Here is a 9,481-nt window from a genome sequence, read left to right on the forward strand (position 1 = left end):
ATTTATTAGAAGCACATAACTTATTTTTTGAAACCAACTCTACTCCTGACATGCCCATAACCACAATATGGCCCACATACAAGGCTTACATGAGAGGTATCCTCATACAACTAAACTCCCATAGCAAGAAGCAACGGTCCCAACAAACTGACCAACTCCTAACCTCCATTAAACTAAATGAAGAAACTAACAAAAAGAACCCAAACCCCTCCACAGCCGCAGAAATAAATTGCAAATAATTTTGTTACACAATTACGACCTTAACCTGCAGAGAACTAAATCCAAATTCTATGCACTTGGTAATAAAGCGAGCTCACTGCTATCGAAAACAATTAAACAAAAACGGCTCAAAGCTAAAATCGCCACAATCCAACACCCAATCACACAGGCACTGCTTACAAACCCACAAGACATATCCAACGCCTTCACGACGTATTACCAAAAATTGTAAAACATCAAAGACGACCCTAACACAAACCAACCCACAACTACGACCATTCAAAACTTCCTAGACACTACCAACTTACCTCGACTCACATTGTCTCAGCTTACATCTCTTTCTGTACCAGTTTCTCCTGCAGAGATAGAACAAAGCATAAAAACATTACCCCTGAACAAATCTCAAGGAAATGACGGTTTTATGAACGAATTCTATAAAACATTCGCACCCAACCTCACACCACATTTATCTGACTTATTTAACCATGTTGCCTCTATAGGAACATTCCCTTCTGAAATGCTACAATCAGTAATCACAACCATTCCTAAACCAAATAAAGATCCCCAACTGGTCCAAAATTACAGACCGATTTCACTATTAAATACGGACATAAAACTACATGCCAAACTTATCGCCCAAAGATTGCTTCCCTACCTCTCAACACTAATCCACCCAGACCAAGTGGGATTTATTCATGGTCGACAAGCACCAGACGCAACTAGAAGAATTATATCCCTCCTCTACAAACTTGAATCCACTAAACAACCCTCATTACTCTTGTCTCTAGATGCCGAAAAAGCATTTGATCGAATCCATTGGCTCTTTATGAAACTTACTCTCCAAAAATTTGGAATTACAGATTGGATGTTATCAGCAATACTCTCCCTCTACTCCAATCCTTCTGCCAAAGTCTTAAATAATGGTACATTCTCACAACCATTCCAGATATCAATTGGCACCAGACAGGGCTGCCCACTATCTCCCATAATTTTTACCTTATTAATTGAACCCTTGGCATCCAAACTCAGAGATGACCCAACATTCACAGGTATCACTCACCTTAAAACGGAACACAAAATTAGTCTCTTCGCAGATGATATTATCCTAATAGTTACTAACCCTTATAAATCACTCCAAACGATATGCACTCATCTCCACAACTATTCAGAAGTCTCTTACTATAAACTTATTGAACCAAAATCCTCCATTTTAAATCTATATACTCCTCCTAAGATCCAAAATATGCTGACCAAACACTTCCCTTTCTCATGGGAACACCATAGCATGCCTTATTTCGGAATCAAACTTACTACCACAACTAACCAATTATATGACGCCAATCACAAAATGCTTCTCAAATCTATTCCATAGGAACTTAAACAACTACGTACATCAACCCTTTCGACAATGGGTACAATAGCAACCCTAAAAAAGTGCATATTACCTAAAATACTTTACCTATTCCATACTCTTCCCATTTCAGTTTCCGACTGCTTTTTCTCTAAACTTCAAGCGATACTAGCCAAATTCACGTGGCATTCAAAAAAACCTAGATGCACGACAAACTTACTAATACGACCTTCAACTAGAGGAGCGGGTCGCCCACATTTAAAATCTTATTACAACGTCACGCTCCTAGACCAACTCTTCTTCTGGTGGCATCCTACTAAAGATAAAACATGGACCAACATGGAAAGTCTTCAACATCTACCGCATACACTCGACAAGTTATTGTTCCAAAATACCCAAACCCAACTTCTACCCAAACATCCGTGTATAAAAGCCTCCTTACATGCCTAGTTTGATATCTTATCCTCCAACCACCCAGACAGTGAAACTAAAAAAATTCCTACACCTATTTCCACTCTACACCTCCTCATCCCCTCTTTAAATCTGACACAATGGGAGAATTGAGGTTTATCTCATATTCTGGACTTATACACAAACCATAGTCTAGACTTCTCTACTCTCCAAAAGAAATTCCACCTCCCTGATAATGAAAATTTCACCTACATAAGAGTAGCCCACTCCTTACATACAATGGTCCTGCCTTTAGAACTAACAATCCCCGCCACTGCGTACCTCTTCTTCCACAGAACGCATTATCCTAAGAAAGGAATCTCAACTTTCTATACGCTTATAACCAATGCTCAGTTTGCCATACATACCACTTCCCTAACTAACTGGGAAAGAATCCTTCTCCAACCAATATCTCCGCACATCTGGGCAAAAACTTTCAACATCACTTACAGAGCCTCTAAATGTAGCTCCCACTGGGAGTCATACATGAAAATCTTACATCAGTGGTATCTAACACCCGTTAAACTCGCCCTTTACTACTCCCAACACTCACCTAAATGCTGGAGACACTGCAGAGAAATAGGAACAATCCTCCATATACTCTGGACTTGTAAATCTCTCAAATCATATTGGAATAGAGTCTTCCAATTAATCTCCTCAATATCCGGAGTCCAAACAACCCCAAATCCAGCCCTAGCCCTCCTCCACATAGGAATAGACAAATTTCCTCCAGATTCACATACCATCATAATCCATACATTAGCAGCGGCTAAAATTAATATCACTAAATTATGGAAATCCACCAAAGTCCCTTTATTCTCAACCCTTATTTCTGATCTTAACCTCCATTGAGAGATGGAAAAGAGAACGGCGATCCAAAACTTCTCATATCATAACTTCCAATTTCAATGGTCTCGGTGGCTTCAAGACCCTAACTGCTCCATTAAATGACAACTATAAAATCCTAATACCAAACCATAACCAACGCATTTGACTGGTGCCTCCCCCCCCCCTAATGTTTATCACACTCCCAACCAACTATGGTTCACATTGATCCGAGCATACCTCTCAAGTATCCGCGGCCATGTTTATATCGTCCCCAGCCATTTGGTGGGGATTTGCTCTCTTTTCTTGTATGTATTTGTACCACATGTTTTATTCCAATGTGAACACTGGTATATTACAATGTACATTAACCTATTTGTTGAAACCCTTTCAATAAAAATATTTGAATATGAAGGGCACAAATGTATAAACCTACTACAGGACAGTTGTATGGAACAGTTCATAAAGGCCCCAACTAGGAATGATGTTCTGCTGGATCTGGTAATCTCAAACCATACAGAGCTTATTACTAATGTCCATATAAAAGAACATCTGGGTAGCAGTGACCATAACATGAATTCATTTATTGTTAGCTGTAAACAGCAAGCACATACGGGAAAAATAAAAGCACTCAACTTTAAGAAAGCTAATTTTCCAAGGTTGAGAGCTGCCCTCCAAGACTTAGACTGGGAGGGATTATTGGCATAGATGATTACAGGACAGAAATGGGAGTTCTTCAAAAAGACTATGTAAACACACTGCAAAATATATTCCCATGGGCATCAAGTTTAAAAGGCTAAACATGAAACTTATGTGGCTTATGGCCAAAGTTAAAAAAAAAAAAGCTGTAAATAATAAGAAAAGAGCTTTTATAAAATCTAATAATGAAGTAACGCTATCATTGTTTAAACGGTACAAAGAATATAACAGAATATGTAAAAAGGAAATGAAGGCTGCAAAAATTTAAAACTAACAACAGATTGCAAAAGATAGCAGGACAAACCCCCAAAACTTCTTCAAATATATTAATAGTGAAAAGGTCAGGTCCGAGCATGTAGACTCTTTACAACTAGAGTGGGTGACTGGGGACAAAGAGAAGGCATATTTTTTAAATACCTTCTTCAGCTCTGTGTATACAAAGGAGCATGGGGGAGCTCTTGTCCATAATGGGCATGGTATTGCCACAACCCCAGATGATCCACATTGGCTCACAATTGATATGATCCAGAAATATTTAGACAGAATAAAGCACCTGGACTGGATGGCATACACCCCCGGGTCCTTAAAGAATTGAGCTCTATCATTTCAAAGCCATTGTTTCTTATTTTTAGGGACTCTTTAATGACTGACATAGTACCACTGGATTGGCGTAAGGCCAATGTGGTGCCATAGAAGGAAATGATGGGAGTGCGGCGGTTCTCTCGTTCTGGGAGGACGTCATATGATGTCCTGCCACTCTAACCCCGTGTGCGCACCGATCAGTGGTGTGCTGTGCCCCTGGGACACAGCAGATCACCGATCAGCGGAAAGAGCTGATGATTTCGGCTCTGTCATGTGATCAGCTGTGTCCAATCACAGCTGATCGCATGTAAATAAGGAAATGTCGGTTATCCGCATTCCTCTCCTCATGAGCTGTCACACTGACAGCTTGTGAGGCGAGCCGGTAATCAGGATTCCTCAGAGGGGACATCTACACTGATCATCAGGGCACTGATGATTAGTGCCTGATGATCAGTATAGCCCCATCAGTGCCACCTGTCAGTGCCTACCAGTGCACATCAATGCCACATATCAGTGCCCATCTGAGCTGCCTTTTAGTGCCAGTCAGTGCTGCCTATCGGTGCCATATATGAGTACTGCCTTTCAGTGCCCATCAGTGATGTCTGTCAATGGCCATCAGTGCCCATCACTGCAGCCCCATTAGTGCACATAAGTGAAGTCGAAAAATGACTCATTTCTAAAATTTTATAACAGAAACTATTTCAGTTTTTGGTTTTTAGCAAAAAATAAAAAACCAAGTGATGATTAAATACCACCAAAAGAAAATGATAAAAATTTCATATGGGTACAGTGTTGCATGACCACGCAATTGTCATCCAAAGTGCAACAGCGATGAAAGCGGAAAATTGGTCTGGGCAGGAAGGGGGAACAAGTGCCCAGTAGGCAAGTGGTTAAAAAGGGATCAAAATCTTACCAAGTAATTATAGACATGTTAATTTAACTTCTATAGTTGGGAAGATACTGGAGAGTTTAATAAAAGACCACATAGATGAGTTCTTGCTGGAAAAAAATATTTTAAGCAACAGACAGCATGGATTCATGAAAGACTGAAGTTGTCAAACAAATCTGATTTCTTTTTACGAGGAGGTGAGTAAAACCTTGGACAGAGGGGTGCGGTGGATGTGGTATACTTGGATTTTGCAAAAGTGTTTGACGCAGTTCCCCACACACAGCTAATGTGTAAGGTAAAGTCTACAGGCTTGGAAAAATCTATGTAAATGGATAGAAAACTGGCTAAAATACCGAATTCAGAGAATAGTGGTTAATGATTCAAACTCTGAATGGTCTGGGGTCATCAGTGGTGTACCCCAAGGTTCAGTGTTGGGACCCTTAATTTTTTAATACATTTATAAACAATATAGGGTCTGGGATTATAAATACCATTTCAGTTTTTGCAGATGACATCAAGCTATGCAGTGGAATAACATCCCTACAGGATGTCAACAATTTACAAGCTGACCTCAATGCTCTGTTTAATTGGGCAACTATGTGGCAAATGAGGTTTAATGTTGATAAATGTAAGGTTATGCACTTGGGGGCTAAGAATATGCATGCATCATACATACTAGGGGGGTACAACTGGGGGAATTAATGGTAGAGAAGGACTTGGAGTTTTGGTAGATCACAAGCTTCATAATTGCATTCAATACCAAGCTGCGGTCTTCTAAAGTGAGCAAAATCCTCTCTTGTATTAAAAGAGGTATAGACTTCAGAGAGAGAGATATCATATTACCCTGTACAAATCATTAGTAACACCTCATCTGGAATATGCAGTTCAGTTTTGGGCACCAATGCACAAAAAGAACATTGGGGAACTGGAGAAAGTACAGAGAAGGGCAACCAAACTGATGAGAGGCATGGGGGAGCTCAGCTATGAGGAAAGATTAAAGGAATTGAATTTATTCTTTCTTGAGAAGAGGAGATTAAGCGGGGATATGATCAACATGTATGAATACATCAGTGGTTCATATAGTGAACTCGGTGTAGAGTTATTCACCCTGAGATCATTACAAAGAACAAGGGGGCACTCTTCATGTCTGGAGGAAAAGAGAGATTTAATCTCCAAATGTGGAAAGGTTTCTTCACAGTAAGTACTGTGAAAATGTGGAATAGACTCCCTCGACTGTCGTTCTGGACAGCTCAGTAGATTGCTTTAAAAAAGGCCTGGATTCTTTCTTAAATACACATAATACACTGCTAAAAAAAATGAAAGGAACACTTTTTAATTAGAGTATAGCATCAAGTCAATTAAACTCCTGGGATATTGATCTGGTCAGTTAAGTAGAAGAGGGGTTGTTAATCAGTTTCAGCTGCTTTGGTGTTGATGAAATTAACAACAGGTGCGCTAGATGGGCAACAATGAGACAACTTCAAAAACAAACACTTTTACAGGTGGAGGCCACTGACATTTTTTTCCCCTACTCATCTTTTCTGACCATTTTTCGCTAGTTTTGCATTTGGCTAGGGTTAGTGTCACTACTGGTTGCAGGAGGTGATACCTGGACCCTACAGAGGATGCACAGGCAGTCCAAATCCTCCAGGATGGCACATCAATACGTGCTATTGCCAGAAGGTTTGCTGTTTCTCCCAGCAGTCTCAAGAGCATGGAGGAGATTCCAGGAGACAGGCAGTTACTCAGGACAGGGCCATAGAAGGTCCTTAACCCATCAGCAAGACTGGTATCTGCTCCTTTGTGCAAGGAGGAACAGGATGAACACTGCCAGAGCCCTACAAAATGACCTCCAGCAGGCCACTTGTCAGGGCTCTGGGAATGACCAGAGGTGTGTGGACCGACACAGGGAAACACAGACTTCAGGTATAGCATGTAAACAAGATAATTTATTAAGTACAACACAAACATAAACGCAGTGCAACAAACCAAACCCAAAACTAACATAAATACATACAAGGTGAAACAAACCCAAACCTAAACTGATATATATATATATATATATATGTATATATATGGAGCACAACGTAGTCAGGCGGGCCGGGTCGGTAGCTAACGGGCAAACAGGGTACCAGGAGCGAGCGGAAGTGGTCAGGACAGGCGGAGTTCGTTCTGAGTCAGGATCAAAGCAGGATCAGGCAGGAAGCAGACAGGATGCAGGTACAGGGGCTCATGGGAAACATACACCAAGGCACTGATCACAGGCCTGGTCCTGCTTAAATACACCTCCTGCAATCGGCCTCAGGTGATGGCCTGATTGCAGAAGTGAAATTCTGGCTGCTGGGAGCACCCGCTGGCCAGCCTTGGTACTGCAGCCCACAAGGCAGGTGAATCCCACCACCATTGGCGAGTCCATTCCTAACAGTACCCCCCCCAAGGAGCGGCCTCAGGACGCTCCAAACAGTCCTTAGTGGGCAAAATGTTCCACCGCCTGGGTCAGGTAACTGGCTGGATATCAGGGGCTGGCACATCAGGCTGGGCAGCGGGCGGAGGCACATCAGGCTGGGCAGCGGCGGAGGCACATCATGCCGGGCAGCAGGCGGAGGCACATCAGGCCGGGCAGCGGACGGAGGCACATCAGGCTGGGCAGCGGACAGAGGCTCATCAGGCTGGACAGCGGACAGAGGCACATCAGGCTGGGCAGCAGGCAGAGGCACATCAGGCGGAGCCGCGGGCACCGGCCATCAGGCCTTGGAAATTCTTTTGTGCCCTTCTCCTGACTGATACCTTTTAACATTGAGATCTCTCTGATGCGTTGATCTGCGGCAGACCATGGCTTTTGCGACTAAGAAAATGTCAAGAAAGACCTACTAGAACAGCTGAACTTTTTGGGGGGTTAATCAGATGCACTTTAAATGATGGCAGGTGTGTACTGACTCCTATTTACCATAATTTTGAATGTGATTGCTTAATTCTAAACACAGCTACATCCCCAGTTATAAGAGGGTGTGCACACTTATGCAACCACATTGTTTTAGTTTTTTATGTTTACTCTTCCCCCCCCAACAAAAAGATTTCAGTTTGTTTTTTAATTGAGGTGTACAGTTTTATAGGTCACATTAAAGGTGAAAAAAGTTCTGAAATTATTTATCTTTGTCTCATTTTTTTACATCACAGAAACCTGACATTTTAACAGGGGTGTGTAGACTTTCTATATCCACTGTACAACCTCTAATGCGTAGTGAAAGAGGTTCAGTCAGTTAGGATATTAATACTATAACAACTTGAATAAAATATGAATATGTTTTGCAATCCACTTGTGGGAGCAAGAGGTAGGTTCCAGGACAAAGAATGGTATTGAAATGCTCATCAACTCAATAACAATCTCCTAGAGAAAGGCATTTGCAAGCCTGAGGCTTCATAGAAATATAAACCTTGAAGTGTCATTTAAAGAATCCTGTATAAACAAATTGGACAGGGGAAAGAGCAAAATTCCCTTCTCACTCGCAAAACCCATGGGACTGGCCAATAGAAGGGTTAGACAGTAAAAAGAAGATATCCACCTAACCTCCCCTGTTTTGTTAGGAACATGTTTCCCAAAGAGTAGTACAAGGGAGAAGCTATATTTTACCATTCAGAATATTGAACACTAAATAAAACTATATGTACATAGCAATAAGGGCAGGCTTAGTGGAAGATCTATATTATTTGCAATTGGTGAAAGGTGAGATGATAATTCAGTTTGGCCCATTGGGCTATAGGGAGGATATAACCCTCTATTATGTTATAAAAGTGTATGCTTCCAACACCACCAAATTCAGCCCAGTAGCAACCTAATATTAGCGCCAAGGTCTTTGTGATCCTCAGGACTGAATATCTAGAAGGATTCAAGCACAGGTATTATTGAAGCTACATATGTGTATAGGGTCCATCCTGAGCAAGTGTTATCATACACAGAGTTCAGTGATGAATATAGAGTCTATTGGGACCAAATGAAATGAAATGACCCCTTTGACGTCAAGGATGTTTAACTGCACATTCCTATTTGTGAGGGACATCAGTGTTTCCTACACCTTTCGATCTGGCCTCCACTCCCCGGGCACTTATCAAGGTCTTGGCACTAGATCTGGCCTTGCTGAGACAGCAAGAGATCGCAGTGATTGGTTACCTGGATGACTTGCTTCTACGTGTGGAGCCTCAGTCACCCTTGATGAACAGCGTGGAGATCACAAAGTGTTCTTTACAGGACTTTGGATGGAGCCTGAACCTCAGAAAGTCTGTGTTGACCCCATACAGGTGCTTGGAGTATCTGGGGTTGATTCTTGATTCAGAGCAGACCAAGGTGTTCCTTCAGACAAACTCCAGAAACTCCAATCGGCAGTCTGGCAACTCTCTTGTCTTGCAAGTGGCCCTACCTGTGTTGAACCACTGGCAACCTTCGCCAGTGGTTCTGTATGCCCAGTTCC

The sequence above is a fragment of the Staurois parvus genome, unplaced genomic scaffold, assembly GCF_062004578.1.
Source record: "Staurois parvus isolate SC_StPar_1 unplaced genomic scaffold, SC_StPar_1.0 ptg000468l, whole genome shotgun sequence".
In the NCBI taxonomy this organism is placed as follows: Eukaryota; Metazoa; Chordata; class Amphibia; order Anura; family Ranidae; genus Staurois; species Staurois parvus.